General features: G+C 45.7%; 1 long non-coding RNA gene across 1 annotated transcript; it reads left to right on the top strand.

The window, feature by feature from the left end:
* Nucleotides 1-667: 667 nt before the first annotated feature.
* LOC121169042 lies at nt 668-16820 on the top strand. Its single transcript, XR_005885819.1, has 3 exons — nt 668-677; nt 3819-3824; nt 16738-16820. It is a non-coding gene; the product is annotated as an uncharacterized LOC121169042 (long non-coding RNA).
* The last annotated feature ends 32 nt before the right edge of the window (nt 16821-16852 follow it).

Here is a 16852-nt window from a genome sequence, read left to right as displayed (position 1 = left end):
TGCAGCTTGCTTTCTCCCTTGGGAAAAGATAGGCTAGGAGAAGCTTGAGGCAGCCATTACTCCATTCCATGAAACCTGAAAATGCAGCCGCCACAGTTTGTAAGCCATTTCTTAGAAGGATCAACACAAAACTGGAAAAGTTCACATCTGGGCAAGGTGTGTGGCCCAATGACTTTGACCTGCCTGCGACGCCTGTGGTCTCCAGAGTGCCTTGGTTACGTCTTGGCTCAACTTCACATTCTGGCTTCCACCTTTTATGCACGCCCTAGGAAACAAGTGGTGGGTCCGCTCTCCGTGGGAAGCCCTGGTTGATTTCCCAGCTGATTAGCTTTAGCTTGACTCAGCCACAGCTTTTGCAAGCATTTGAGGAGTCAGCTGCTGCAAGATCCATCTCTATCTGCCTTTCAAAAGAAAAAGTTAAGTAGAGAAAAGGTAACAGTTACATTTTGATGCTCTATTGGAAGCGTTCTTCCCTGAATCTCCTGATCTGTGGTGTGTCTGCAAGACCGCACCTTTTCTGACTTATCTCCCTACGTTGAAGATGAGGGTTTCCTAGTGTTCTGAGCTTTGCCATCTAGGATTATTCTCACCAGTCACCACAATCTCCTGCCGTTGTTCTTGCCTTTGGGTTTCACACATACGTCCTCCATCACACGAAATCACTTATTAATTTGTTTGTTTAAAAGGCAAAATTAGAAGGACAGGGAAGTGTTCCATCCTCTGGTTCACTCCCCAAATGGTTGCAGTGATTGGATCTGGGCTGTTGAATTGTTTATTAGTTTTTGACAGATTCGATAGAGTTTGTAGATACAATTCCAATAATACAGTGGTAACCTCCCCTCCCTTATCTTAACTGTTGTTGCCATGTCTGCCCAATCTGCCACGTATGTTCCCAGCCCCAGGTCTTGTGCCTGCCAGGGGGTACTGTGGTCCAACCTGACGTGACTCATACTCAGTCATGGCACTTGCCTGCTGGTGCTATTGCCTAACCTGACAGGCCAGCACATATTCTGGCTTTTGCGTGTGACTGTGGGGACAGCAGCATAGCCCAATGGAAGCAGCAGCCCAGCACGGGAGTCCCCGAAGTTCCCCTACCAGGCCTGCTCCCAGCCCCAGGTGTTGTGCATGCCAGCAGGTGCTGTGACCCAGTCTGACATGACCCACCCCCAATTCACTCACTAACAAGTGCTACAACCTGGCTCAGCCCAGTCCACCCTAGTTCCAACTCTTGCTGACAGGTGTGGCAGCCTGGCGCAGCCTGGCCCACCCCCAGCCCTCATGTAAACTGTCAGGTGTTATGGTCCAGCCTGGACTGGCCTGCACCCTGTACTGGCTCTTCACTCATGCTGGTGTTTGCTGTGGAGTTACTCTGCATGGCCCAGTCCTAGACCCAGTTCACACGTATGCCAACAGGTATTGCAGCCCAGCTTGGCCTTACCTGGTTCTTGTGCTCACCTTTGAGAGCTGTGACCTAGCAGGGGGGTTCCCAGAGTTCCTCTACAAGGCCTGCCCCTAGTAACAGATCATGTGTGTGCCGGTGGATACTGTTAACCTGGACTCACATGGCTGGCCGCAAAGTCCTGGCACTAACCAGCAGGCACTCCAGCCTAGCCCAACTGACCCACACCTATTTCAACTCTTGCCGGTGGGTGCTACATTTTAGCTCAGCCTTGCCTACCCTCTTAGGCCTGGCTCTCAAGTAACCTGGCAGATGCTGTGGCCTTGCTCAGCCTGTTGTCCCACACCCACTCTGGCTCTCATAATCGCCAGTGGGTACTGGTGCCCAGCCTAGTCTGGCCAGCCTCCAGCCCAAACAGGTGCCAACGGGTACTACAGCCTTGCCCAGCCAAGTCTGCCCATAGTCCAAGCCCTCATATTCACCAGTAGGAGCTGTAGCCCAAAACGGGAGTCCCCAGAGTTCACCTACCAGGTCTGTTCTCAGCCCTGGGTCTTCCATATGCGATGGATGCTTCATCCCAGCCTGGCATAGCCCACCCACAGTCACAGCTCTAGCTGGTAGGTGTTGTAGCCTAGCCCAGCTGGGTGCAGCCCACACCTTGTTCTGGCTCCCGTGCATGCCAGCAGGTTCTGAGGCTTGGGTCCACCTGACCTGTCCCTAGACCCTAGATCACGTCCCACAAGTGCCAACACATGCTACAGCCTTGCCTGACCTGGCCCACCACCAACCCCTGATCTTGTGCTCCCCGGTGGGAGCTGTGACTCAGTAGCACAGGTCCCCAAGGACCTTTACCAGCCCTGTTCCTAGCCACAGAGCTCCCAGAGGGGACAGTGGCCTGCTGTCAGTCTCAAACCTTGCATGTGCCAATAGGTGCGACAGCCTGGCCCTCTCCTGCCTACTCCCAGTCCCAGACCCACGAGGTCCCTGAGGTCACCCCACAGGTGAGTTCTGTGGCCCAGCCTGGCTCGACTCATCACCACCCTCATCTCTGTGTCGGGCAGCTGTTACTGCAGTCCCACAGAGTGAAGCACACAAGTCCCCTACATAATTGCCCCCAGACCCACCTTCTTTGTGTTGTGCTGGAGCTGCGGCCTAGCCTGATGTGAACCCTCCCCACAAGCACACTGATGGGCCGGTACTGCAGCCAAACCTTGCCAGGCATACCCCCGCAAAGTCCCAGCCTTTGCATGCACCAGTGAGCGGAGGGTGATGATATTCAGCCCAGCAGAGCCCAGGTTTCCCACGTGAGCAGGTGCCCCCGCCTGATCCAGACATGTTCTCCAGTATCTTCCAAATCATTCAGCTCCCTCGCCTACCAACAAGTGCGGTGGCCAAGATCATGGATGATCCCAGAAGTAAGTACTTCCCTGTGAAACGTGCTCTCGGCTGCTCCCACTGCAGCACATCCCCAGACCCTGTTCCCGAGGCAATCATCCACAGGCCCGCATCTTGGGGCCAGGGTGAATGTGTCCCAGCCCAGAGTTTCCCATCTTTCCCACCTATCCTTAAAGCAAAAGTAAAAAAAAAAAAAAAAAAAAAAAAAAAAAAAGGCAGCTTCCATGTGAGAAAGAGATCTGTAATTCCATAAGGCAGCACAATGTACAAATAGCAAAGACATCGAAACAACACAGATGCTCATCAAAAGAGGAGTGGATAGGGCTCGGCACAGTAGCCTAGTGGCTAAAGTCCTTGCCTTCCACGCACCAGGATCCCATATGGATATCGGTCCATAACCCAGCTGCTCTACTTCCCATCCAGCTCCCTGCTTGTGGCCTGAGATAGCAGTAGAGGATGGCCCAAAGCCTTGGGACCCTGCACTTGCATAGGAGACCTGGCAGAAGCTCCTGACTCCTGGCTTCAGATTGGCTCAGCTCCGGCCATTGTGGCCACTTGTGGAGTAAACCAGTGAACAGAAGATTTCTCTCTGTAGATCTGACTTTCCAATAAAAGTAAATGAATCTTTAAAAACAAAGAGTGGATAAGGAAAAGGTGATATTCCATAGAATACTACTCGGCCATTAAAAAAAAGTGAAATTCTACCATTTGCAGTCAATTGGTCCTATCTGCAGATCATTATGCTCAGTGAAACAAGCCAATCCCAAAAGAACAAATATCCTATGTTCTCTCTGATACAAGGAAACCTCCATGAAAAATACAAGATCAATTGCCCTTGAAATACTGTTTATAGCTACATCTCAGGGGGGTTGGTATTTCTATTCTTATTTTCATTCATTCAAAAAAGAAAAGGGTTTTTTTTTTTATTCCCTCACCGACTCATAAGGTACACACCAGCAGCGTCTGCCTCAGGAAGGTCTTTGATTTTCTTTTTCATTTCTTCAGCGACATATCGGTCATTCAGTAGCATGTTATTGAACTTCATGTTGTCGTAAATTTTCCATTTTTCTCTCTGTGGTTGATTTTGTTTCATGGCTTTTCGTTTAAGGGGATGTACAGTAACTGCGTGGTAGAGACAACCACAGATATGAAAATACAATGCAGTGTGCACCTGTTCTTACAAATCAAAGATGGACTCCCAGTGGAACTTTCAAATGGATCTTTTGTTTACTTTTTTTTTTTAAGATTTACTTATTTTTATTGCAAAGTCAGATATACAGAGAGAAGAAGAGACAGAGAGAAAGATCTTCCGTCCGATGATTCACTCCCCAAGTGAGCACAACAGCCGGTGCTGCACCAATCCGAAGCCAGGAGCCAGGAGCTTCTTCCAGGTCTCCCACACAGGTGCAGGGTCCCAAAGCTTTGGGCCATCCTCGACTGCTTTCCCAAGCTGCAAACCGGGAGCTGGATGGGAAGCAGGACTGCCAGGATTAGAACTGGCACCCATATGGGATCCTGGCATGTTCTAGGCTACCGTGCTGGGCCCATCGAATGCATCTTAACAATAAATGCTGGACTGTGCCGTTGTCCATGCCTACAATGTCAGGATACCCTTAAATAGCAGAATGATGGATTTATGACAGGTTGTGAAGGACTATACTAATGTAATGACATGGGGAAATCAGTGGGGGCAAGAATTTGGGGATGGAGGAAGGGAAATCCCGGAGACTATGGAACTATATCATGGAATAATAGAATAAATAAATAGAATTTTTTAGAAGATTTATTTTATTTTTATTGGAAAGGCGGATATAGAGAAAGGAGAGACAGAGAGGAAGATCTTCCATCTGATGGTTCACTCCCCAAGTGAGCGCAACGACCAGGAGCCTCTTCCGGGTCTCCCACGCAGATGCAGGGTGCCAAAGCTTTGGGCCCTCCTCGACTGCTTTCCCGGGCCACAGGCAGGGAGCTGGATGGGAAGTGGGGCCGCCAGGATTAGAACCGGTGCCCATATGCGATCTCGGGGCGTTCAAGGCGAGGACCTTAACCACTGTGCCACCGCGCCGGGCCCAATAAATAGAATTTTTAAAAAAGAATATGCAACTATGCTGGCATAATGGTAAATTAACATAAATTTGGCATTAACTAGGCCCGGACTGCCCTTTATCTATTGGCTGCTTTTTTTTTTTGCATTATCTTTTTCTTTCTTTATATATATATATAATTGCATTTCATTTTTTAACAATGTTTCATAGGCTCTGATGTTCCCCCATCCCCTCTGCGTACCCTCCCCCCATGGTGGACTGTTGCACCTTATTGCCATATTACAGTTCAAATCCAGTCTTGTTTCTTTCATTGCAAGCATGTGCCATGCATAGAGTCCAGCATCTTATTGTCCAGCTGAATTCAACAGTTTCTTGGGGACTGCTTTTCTCATAGCAGTGGAAACACTTGACTAGAGTTGCCTGCAGCTGGGAAGATCTTTATCTCCTAATGACACTCAATGAATCAGGTTACAAGGGGTCTCCATCGCCACTTCCGCTTGCCTAAGTTCTTCCATTCTTCCATTCTGTTCTTTGGCTCCAACCTCTCTGTTCCTGTGTTAATAAGCTGGTGTGGATCCTACTTTGTGTTTGTTTTGTTTTTAGCCATTTCCCTAGATTTCTAACTTCTGCTCTCGTTTTAGCCGCTTCATTTCTTGGCCTCACTTCCTGAGTGATTCAGCCCAGATGTGATGGTTGATGACCTCTGCTACCTTGTGACACCACCAGCCTCAACTTCCTGCATCTCGCAGTTCTCTTTAACACCACATCACCCTTTCTGCCTTGCTTGAATAAATAAATATTTTTAAAAATTCAAAAATATGAACTGTTGCCACCATAGATGCTTGGTGGTTTGTCTCAATTCTCCACGTTGTTGTCTTTCCCATTACATTTAGAAACTCTTACAGAGGGCCTGGTGCAAGAGCCTAGTGGCTAAATCCTCACCTTCCATGTGGGACATGTGGGCACCAGTTCATGTCCCAGCTGCTCTACTTCCCATCAAGCTCCCTGTTTGTGGTCTGGAAAAGTAGTGGATGATGGTCCAAAGCCTTGGGATCCTGCACCCACGAGGGAGGCCAGAGGAGGCTCCTGGCTTCAACTTGGCTCAGCTCTGGCTGTTGTGGTCACTTGGGCAGTGAACCAGTTGATAGAAGATCTTTCTGTCTCTCTTTCTCTCTGTAAGTTTACCTTTCCAATAAAAATGCATAAATATTTTTACAAAGATATTACAAACATAGGCATACCGACTCTAGAATTTGGTGGCTTGGGTTCAAATTGCACAGGAGTTTCATCCTGTATTGAACCCCTCTCTATTTCCATTATGTCCCCAAACAGTTCAGAGATGAAAACAGGACCTCGCTCAGAGACTTGTGAGGATTAGAGATAGGCATACAAGGCTCAAGACTCCTGCCTCTCCCAGTGTGCTGCCTCTTCCACTTGTGCTTCCACATTTTGCCTTTTGCTCCATTTCTCACAATCATCTTCAAAGTCCCTGCTTGACAGCTCCACTTGCAGTGTTACTACTCATTGCTTACATTTTATTGCTTCTGTCCAATCTCTCCCATTCTCCACCACGCTACACGTGTCCCAGCAAAATTCACCAGTGACTTACAAAAACCAATGAGCATGTCTTTAGTTCTTGTCTTATTTTCTGACTCTACTTGATGCCCTTAACAGTCCACATGCTGTCTCTTAGTCACCTATTCATCTTTTAACAGATGACCCAAGAAAGAACAGAATTTTTTTAAAGTTCTGTCAGAGAGTCTAGATGTCCTATCTACCTGCCACCATCCTGCTAGCACATTTAATAAGAATATACACAAAATGTGGAATTTTCTTCACAAAGACCCTGGATGTAAGGTTGAAGTAAACTGTATGCCCCGAAGAGGCAAAAAAGAGAACTGAGAGAAATGGGAAGTTGGAGGAGTTAATTTTGGGTACAAGACATTTTGAAACAAGCGCAGTTTTTGCAGAATATGCATCTCCATGAACTTTTTGAAAGGCCTTAGCATGTGATTCTTTTGTTGTTGTTGTTGTTGTTGTTTTGTTTTTTGGAAAGTCAGATTTACAGAGAGCAGAAGAGATAAAGATCTTCCGTCCCACTGGTTCATTCCCCAAGTGGCTCCAATGGCCAAATCTGAGCCTATTTGAAGCCAGGAGCTCCTTCCAGGTCCCCCGCATGAGTACAGTGCCCCAAGGCCTGCCCTCCAGCCAGCCAAATCTATTTGCCGCCGGTTTGGTTGGGTCTTTTTGTTTGCTTAAGATTTCTTTATTTTGATTGGAAATGTGAATGTACAGAGGGAAAGATCTTCCATCCACTGGTTCTCTCCCCAAGTAGCTGAAATGGCAAGGGCTGAGCTGATTTGACACCAGGAGCCAGGAGCCGGTGACAGGGGACTTTCACCCCACCAGATGCCAAAAGGTAATGGCGAGTCCTGGGGTCCTGGCTTGACACGGGGTACACATTCTCCATCCTTGGGTACTGGAGCGGTTGGGAGGATGGGTATGACTTCCCTCCTTATACCCCCCTACCCTGAAACAAGGAGACATAGGAAATTTGGAAATAATGATCACACTGATTTTTTTCCTAAACTTTGATGCATCCTACTCGGATCAGCTGTGTTAACATCATCTAAAATTAAAAAAAAAAAAAAAAACAAAAAAAACTTATCTGCCACTCCTCCCAGTTCTGCCCTCTAAGAAGCAATGCTCTGCGTGGTGGCCTAGTGGCCAAAGTCCTCGCCTTGCGTGCTCAAGGATCCCATATGGGCACCGACTTGTATCCCGGCCGCTCCACTTCCCATCCAGCTACATGCTTATGACCTGGAAAAGCAGTAAAGAATGCCCCAAAGCCATGGGACCTTGCACCCACGTGGGAAATCTGGAAGAAGATTCTGGCTCCTGGCTTCAGATCAGCTCAGCTCTGGCCGTTGCAGCCACTTGGGGAGTGAATCAGCAGACAGAAGATCTTCCTCTCTGTCTCTACTCTTCTCTGTACCTGACTTTCCAATAAAAATAAATAAATCTTAAAAAAAAAAAAGCAATGTAGGCCTGCAGAAAATAAGGGCTTCATTGTCTGTGAGACCTGAGCTTGAATGTCACTGTTGCCACTTAACACAAGTAGCTCTAAGCAAGGTTTTTTCCCCTTGTCTCAGCTGCAGTCCGTCACTCTGTCCATCAAAATCGGGATAATATCCCTTACCTCACCAGGTTGTCTTAACCCAGTAGAGAAAATAAAGTGATTATAAAGGTATTACCTGTTTCACGGCAGATAACAGTGCTTCTTATTCTTTTGTTCTTTTACTTTCTCTTTTTTTTATTTAAGATTTATTTATTTTTATTGGAAAGGCAGATATATATAAAGAAGAGGAGAGACAGAGAGGAAGATCTTCCATCTGATGATTCACTCCCCAAATGACTGCAATGGTCCAGGAGCTCTTCCGGGTCTCCCACGTGGGTGCAGGGTCCCAAAGCTTTGGGCCGTCCTCCATTGCTTTCCCAGGCCACAAGCAGGAAGCTGGATGGGAAGCAGGGCTGCCAGGATTAAAACCAGTGCCCACATGGGATCACAACACATGGGAGGTGAGGATTTTAGCCACTGAGCCATCACCAGGCCCTGTTTATTTTTTTAAACAAAAAAGTATTTGCTGCTCCTTTTTCCGTATAGTGATCCTAGAGACACCCAAGAGAAACTTGGCTCTGTTGAGTTCTTTATCTTTATTACTGTTCATTGAAGTTCATTACACATAAATTAGAAAATACAAATAGAGATACAAATTTTGTATCTTCTGTGATTTTACTAAGCATGGTAAGTCACCATTGTTTGTTTTAAAATTATGTTTCTTTTTTTAAATGTATTTTTTTAATTGGAAAGGCAGATATACAGAGAGCAGAAGAGATAAAGAGGAAGATCTTCTGTCTGATGGTTCCTTCGCCAAGTGGCTGCAATGTCTGGAGCTGAGCCGATCTGAAGCCAGGAGCCCAGAGCCTCCTCCAGGTCTCCCACACAGGTGCAGAGTCCCAAGGCTTTGGGCCATCTTTGACTGCTTTCCCAGGCCATAGGCGGGAAGCTGGATGGGAAGCAGAACACCCAAGGTGAGAACCGGTGCCCCTATGGTATCCCGATGCGTGCAAGGTGAGGACTTTAGCCACTAGGCTATTGTGTTGGGCCCTGAAATCATGTTTCTTTGCAAAGGTATCTCCGTATGGTTAACTTGACAAAATTGGTTTATAGACCCATTAAGTTTCAGCTGCTTTTTTTTTTTCACTGAAAAATTGGAAATATCTTATTGGCTGTATGACAGTTCATTTTGTGGATGTACCATAGTTTACTGAGCCATTTCCTTTTTGAGCCATCAAGTTATTTGCAGGTTTGATTGTTAATGATGCCTAACTAATTAATCCTGAAGAAGTAGCAAAGACCCCAAGATTGAAGGACATTCTACTGGTCAGCTGGCATATACTCCTCAAAATACTGTCTTTAAAAACAAAGCAAGACCCAGCTCCAGATATCAGTAAGTAGAGAGACGTGATGACAAAAAGTACTGTTTGCTCCTGATCTGAATCCTGATGTTCAGAAAAACAGTACTTTTTCTGCTGCTGAGAATATTTCTAAGTCAGGATTGAACATTAGAGAAATTATGTCTGCTAATTTTCCAATTCTGATCTTTGTTCTTTAGTTATATAAAAGAATACCCTTGTTGTTAAAAATATACTGAATCGTTTCATATGTTCAATGTCCCTTATACAGAAGAAAAGAACTATTTATAAAAAAAAAAAGATAAAGCAAATGGGACAAAATGTTACAAGGTGAGGGTCTTAGTGATGGATATTCAGGAGTTCTTTGTCCTATTTTTGCATCTTCCCTGTGATTTTCAATTTTTTAAGTTAAACATAGCAGAAACAGCAGCTTTTTGCCAAGGATGTCCAAAGAAGGCCTGATCTTAGATTCATCAAATGCAAGGACAGAAGTACGTGTTGAGCCAGGCCCCAGGGTACGTGTGTATCTGGATGCTTGTCAATGGGCAAATAGATCAAGTGTGTTTGGCTCCGATGGATAGAGAAAATCCCTGCTTCTCAAGGACTCAGGGTGGATTACCAACCTCTTCCACTGTCAGGTACCCCAAACTGAGCTGCCTTTGCCCTCCAGCTGCCTTGTTTGTTTTGTATCATTTGTTGTCATTTTTCTTGTATTCCATTTTCATTTTCTTGATGTAGCATTTATTTTTCATTTTTTCGTTTGGGACACGTGGGTAATCAATGTCTAAACCTGCCACTGAGCTGAACATTTGTGTGCGCAGTGCTTGCTCTTCTTGTCTATTTCCTGAAGATAAATTTCTCGAACAAGAATTTTAAGCCAAAGGGATATGTGCACATTTTAGAAAAGCCCATTGATTCACATGACTGAATGGTCTAAGGCACCAGCTTACTGTGCTACACTGCCCAGATTCAGCAGTCCTCAGCCCTTTTCCATCCTTCCCTTTCTCTATTTCCTTCTCACATACCTCCGGGTTTATTTTCCAGAAAATCCCGGGTATCATAACACCTCATACAGACACACTTTTACAAAATACAATCACTTTCACTGAACCCACTCAGTTCTTAACAGTGACATCTAGTTGTCTTTAAACATCCGGTGTTAAGCTTCTCCAATGGTAAATATTGTTAAAGTAGTTCCTATTCATATCAAACTTTCCACAAATTGTGGGAGGGAAGCAAACACATGTTCTTGAAACTTCACATTAAATCTTTTTTTTTTAAGATCAATTTCTTTTTATTAGAAAAGCAGAAATACAGAGAAAGAGATACTGAGAAAAAGATCTTCCCTCTGAAGACTCACTTCCCAAGTGGCTACAACAGCCGGAGTTAAGCCAATCTGAAGCCAGGAGTTTCTTCCGGGTCTCCCATGCAGATGCAGGGTCCCAAGGCTTTGGGCTGGCCTTGACTGCTTTCCCAGGCCACAAGCAGGGAGCTGGATGGGAAGGGAAGCAGCTGGGATTGGAACCAGTGCCCATATCGGATCCTGGCACATATAAGGTTAGAATTTTAGCCACTAGACTACTGTGCCAGCCTGAAAATTTGCATGAAAGCTTAAGACCAAAACTCATGAACCCAGCACAGCAGCCCAATGACGAAATCCTCACCTTGCACGTGCCAGGATCCCATGTGAGTGCTACTTTGTGTCATGGCTGCTCTAATCCCACCCAGCTAACTCCCTGTTTGTGGTTTGGGAAAGCAATGGAAGATGGCCTAAAGCCTTGGGACCCTGCACCAGAGTAGGAGACCTGGAAGAAGCTCCTGGCTGCTGGCTTTGGATTGGCTCATTCTGGCCATTGCAGCCACTTGTGGAGTAAATCAGCAGACAGATCTTTCTGACTCTCCTTCTCTGTGTATCTGCCTTTCCAATAAAAATAAGTCTTCAAACAAAGAACAAAAGTCACTTTATATGTAGTTACTATGTATTATTTATGATACAGGCACATATTACAGGTAGTTCTAGTAGATTTTACAAATCAAAGGCTCATTAATTAGCTTCACACTAATTTAACTTTCTCCAAACACTCAAAAAAAAAAATACAAGGAGATACAGTAAAAATAGAGATAAAATACAATTGCTAAATAACTATTCCCAAAAAACATGTCAAATAGTGTGCTTTTAAAAATCCACATACAGGGCCCGGCGCGGTGGCGCAAGTGGTTAAAGGTCCTCACCTTGCCGCCCGGGATCCCATATGGGCGCCGGTTCTAATCCCGGCAGCCCCGCTTCCCTTCCGGCTCCCTGCCTGTGGCCTGGGAAGGCAGCAGAGGACGGCCCAAAGCTTTGGGAACCTGCACCCGCGTGGGAGACCCGGAAGAGGCTCCTGGCTTCGGATCGGCATAGTATCGGCCCGTTGCGCTCACTTGGGGAGTGAATCATCGGACGGAGGATCTTCCTCTCTGTCTCTCCTCTCTGTATATCTGCCTTTCCAATCAAAAAATAATAAAAATAAATCTTTAAAAAAAAAATAAATAAAAATCCAAGTGGTTAAGGTCCTTGCCTTGCACGCCCGGGATCCCATATGGGCGCCAGTTCTAATCCCGGCAGCCCCGCTTCCCTTCCAGCTCCCTGCCTGTGGCCCGGGAAAGCAGTCGAGGACGGCCCAAAGCTTTGGGACCCTGCACCCGCGTGGGAGACCCGGAAGAGGCTCCTGGCTTCGGATTGGCATAGTATCGGCCGTTGGGCTCACTTGGGGAGTGAATCATCGGATGGAAGATCTTCCTCTCTGTCTCTCCTCTCAGTATATCCGCCTTCCCAATAAGAAATCCACATACAAAGTGGAAATAGTAACTTTTCCATATCACATGATTTTACAAAAGTTTTTCTGGATTCAGCTTAGAAAATTAATCTAAAAATGGCTTGCCTTAGAAGGAATTGTATTAGCTTTTGATCCCTACAATGAAATACCTGAAAAAAAAGTGAACTGTATAAGGAAAAAAAAATACTTATGTCACTCACAATTTTAAATGTTCATTTCCAAGATCAGGTGGCCCCACTGGGTTAGCCTTTGGTGAAGATGATGGTGGCACATGAAGTGCAGGTCGAGGAAGGATGATGTGGTGAGCGTCCAGTATGGGCTGCTCGGGTTTGGGAGCCATATCCTATTTAAACCACAGCAGACATTGATCAAGAAGCATCCATCTGTTGCTTTTTTAAAAGTCTAGCAAATGGTGGAAAACAGGCATTTTCATACAGCACATCTTCATTATTACCACTAGATCTATTTGTGCTGCTGCTATTTGTGATTCCTGTAAGCTGGCTCTTCTAGCAGAAAGGCATTTTCAGGGGTCGGTGTCACAGTTTGACCAGCTAATCCTCTGCCTCCAAACACCAGCATCCCATATGGGCACGAGTTCATGTCTTATCTGCACTGCTTCCCCTCAGCTCCCTGCTAATGGCCTGGCAAAGCAGTGGAGAATGACCCAAAGCCTTGGGCCCCTGTACCCACGTGCCAAGACCCAGAAGAAATTTCTAGCTCCCGTCTCCTGGTTTTGGATCAGCTTAACTCTGGCCATTGTGACCTTTTGGGGAGTTTAAACAGGGGATGGAAGATCTGTCTCTCTGTTTTTACTTCTCTCGATAAACCTGTCTTTGTAATAAAAATAAATAAATCCTTTAAAAATAATAAAGAAACCTTTTTTGAAAAAGAAAGGTATTTCCAAATATAATACCAAGGGGAGGGCAGGCATTTGACCTAACAGTTAAGATACCTGTATCATACAGCAGAGTGCTTGCATTCAGTACTTGCCTCCAACTTGGCCTCTCATGCAGACCCTGGAAGCCAGGCAGCAGTGATGGCTCCAGTAGTTGGGTTTCCTGCCACCCTCTTGGGACATCTGGATTGAGTTGGGTTTTCATCCCAACTAGAGGCTGTTACAAATATTTGGGAAGTACACCAGGAAGTGGAAGAGCATTCCTCTCCCTCTCCTTCTCTTTTCTTTCTTTCTTTCTTTCTTTCTTTCTTTCTTTCTTTCTTTCTTTCTTTCTTTCTTTCTTTCTTTCTTTCTTTTCTTTCTTTCTTTCTTTCTTTCTTTCTTTCTTTCTTTCTTTCTTTCTTTCTTTCTTTCTTTCTTTCTTTCTTTCTTTCTTTCTTTCTTTCTTTCTTTTCTTTTCTTTTCTTTTCTTTCTTTCTCCTTAAACAAACAACAATAAACCAAAGTGGCCAGCCCCTGAACCTGCAGGGGGCAGAAGCGGTTGCTCCCAACTCCCCTTGCCAGCTAGCGGCCACTGTCTCACCTTTGCTTTCTCATGCAGCTTACTCTGGCCACTTGGTCTGCCTGGTGGTTCTTGCCTGCTGGAAGCCTGGGAGCCAATGGTCCTCCCATTCAAAGTTCCTCTCCCCTGCCTCACGGCAGAGCCACTGCTGGGGATCAGGCCCACATTAGCTGCTATGAGCCTCTATATGCTTGCGCAACTCTCTTCCCTCGCCTGCTTGATCGCTCCCTGAGACATTCTAAGAGTGCCCTTCTCCACGAATCTCACAGAGGACAATAATGCTTTTGTTTATTTCTTCGTGTGTTTGTTTGAAAGGTCCAGTGTAGTTTGAAGGCCAACTGATAATGAGAACTGCGAGAATGTGTTCATCCCAGTTGTATTGAAACATGTTATTAAACTGCATATTAGAAGTGCAGCAGAAAAGAAAGGGGCTTTGTCTGAGAAACAAAACAGCAGAAACAGTTTCCCTGGGATTCTAAGGCAGCCATAACTAGATTTACCAATTTCACACAGCCCTGTTTGTGCTCCATTTGTCTCTTTTTTCTCTTTAAGACTTACATTTTTATTGGAAATGCTGATTTAGAGAGAAGGAGAGACAGAGAAAAAGATCTTCTGTCCACTGGTTCACTCCCCAAGTGGCTGCAATGGGCAGAACTGAGCCCATCCAAAGCCAGCAGCCTGGAGCCTCTTCAGAATCTCCTATGTGGGTGCAGGGTCCCAAGCCTTTAGGCCATCTTCTACTGTTTCCCAGGCCACAAGCAGGGAACTAGGTGGGAATGGAGCAGCTGGGACACAAACCAGCGCTTACATGGGATCCCAGCTTGTGCAAGGCAAGGATTTAGCCACTAGGCTGTTGTGCCGGGCCCTGTGTTCCATTTGTAGTAGCACTGTAGCTAAAACAATCCTGGGAGTTGCACACCTCAGTTGCACTGCAATAAAATTTAGTTTCTAAGTGCCCGTTCCCTGTGGTGGAGTACCTGGGTTTCTCTCTGAGCTCTGCCTCATGGTTTCAGCTAGCTGCTAATGTATGCCCTAGGAGGCCACTGGGGTAGTTAAGGGGACTGTGTTCTCGGTTTAGCTCCCACCTCCACGTGCTGTAGCCTTGTGGGGAATGAACCAGCAAATATTGCAGGATTAGGAAGCTAGAAGTCACTTGTGGCTGTTATTTTCTAACAAAAGTTAAAACAAAACTGGCAACTTGAAATTAAAATATAGCAGGGTTTTGATGTATTTTTCTTAAGACATCCGTGTAACCTGTTGAAAACTCTGACATGAAGTGTCCACATCCTCAAAGGTTACTAGAGTTTTGTTTAGTTGTGAACTTGCTCTGGCTTTCAGTGACAGGTATGTAGATACTAACACACAAACCACATCCGTTTTTCATTTTGTAGGACATTGTAACCCTAGAAGGTCAGGGAGCACAGGATTACAGTTGATTGGACAATATTTGTATGAAAACAACTGAATGGATGCCTTTTGCGTGACTGATTGAACATCCTTGTTTTTATTTTTATTTATTTTTTATCTGATTGGATATCCTTTACATGAGAACAGAATAGCTATCTTTTGTATGCCTGATGGGATATCATTTGTATAAGAACAGTTGAGTGATCAGTTTACAACTGATATCCCATCTGATAAGCCATAACAAGTAAGCATACCTCCCAATGCAAGAAGAGTCTCTGATGTGGTTTCATTACTTGATAACACAGTAAAATATGAAATCTTTTTTTCTATAGATTGTGTAAATATATGTGCCACCATGTATTAGGGTCTGGTAGTGACACTATTTTCATTTGTAAATGCCCTCATCTTGACATAAAATATTATTTTGACAAAATAAAAAAATAAATAAATAAGAACAGTTGAGTGGACAGCATGTGAATGAGAACACATGGCAGAATATACAAAACAAAAGGAGTTCCAAACAATAGAAATAGTTGATGGTTTTTTGAAAAGCTCAATACCTCCTGCCTTATCCTATATTGACCCTCAGGGTATAAAATCTGTTGCCCCTGATAAATTTCTGCTAATGACCATCAGTCAGTAGGCCACGTGTGTTATTATCGGCTCCGTGGACCAAGTCCATTGCTGCAGGACGCCGACACATTTGATGCCACTTTATAGGTCACCAGATGAGACAGTAGGTCTTTAATGCTAAAGGTCATCATAGCACAGTTTCCAGGTTCAGGCTCTGTGCTAGGCCTTGAGGTCACCGAGGGTGAGGCGATGGTGTCCCTCGTCTGAGGAATGTCTGTTTATTCAATACAGATCCCAGGATTATAAAGGCTCAGGAAGGGGAGGGCACGAGAGTGCCTTCTGGCAGACCCCCCGCCCCCCATCCCTACCCCATCCACCTACCCCTCCACCCACCCCCTACCCTGCCCACCCAGTCCACCAAAGACACTGTCGTTGGCTATAAGGCACGTCTATCTCCCTTGATCTTCTGGTCATATCATAAGTCATGTTCCACGTGTTTTCCCCTTGACCTTCTAGCCATGCTGGAGGTCAAACACGACAGGCAGGCCAGGGAGCTGTGCCTCATCAGGCCATGGGGAGGGAAGCTCTGAGCCACCTCACTAGGTAGCAGGTGACTGCCCACAGCACAGCACTGAGATGGCACGTGAGACACTCTTAGGGTTTTTTTTTCCCCTAGTCTCAACACAGCACACAACAGTTGTGTGGCCAGATGTGTGTGGCATTTTTCCTGCACACCAAGTGATTCTCCCACAGACACTGACTGGAATGTTCTGTGATTCATTTCACCCATGCTTGAGAGCTCAGACCCCTTCCACCAACACCCACTTCACATGCCAATTGCAAACCCCAGTTTGAAACCTGTATTTCTGACCAGAACAGCTTTAAATTGGGGGATCACATCACCTATCACCCTCCTCCTTGAGAAGGATGCATGCCATGTGGACCACTGAGTAGGGTGGAAAGGGTCAAGGAATAGGGAAAAGTGGATGAAACCATTGTTTTCAAGATTTTTTTCTTCTTCCTGTATCTGGGGAAAGGAAGGAGAGAAGCCACACCCAGTCTGCTAACCGCATCAGTATCTGGGGATGGGGGATAGCCACCCCCTATGTCATCCCAGGGTCCCCAGTGTGGAGTGTGCTCCAAGGGTACTCCTTAGGTGATTTCCATAGTTCTGAGATGCTGTTGATTTCGTTGTTCCATGGATGAGGAAACTCCTCCCAAGGTCCATCGGCTGACAATAGTCCATCCCAGAGTCTCCATTCGGCCAGATACTTGCTGTCAATG

This window comes from Ochotona curzoniae, unplaced genomic scaffold (genome assembly GCF_017591425.1).
Source record: "Ochotona curzoniae isolate NIBS_2020 unplaced genomic scaffold, NIBS_Ocur_1.0 scaffold_1852, whole genome shotgun sequence".
Taxonomy (NCBI): domain Eukaryota; kingdom Metazoa; phylum Chordata; class Mammalia; order Lagomorpha; family Ochotonidae; genus Ochotona; species Ochotona curzoniae.
This window is presented reverse-complemented; position numbering and strand designations above follow the sequence as displayed.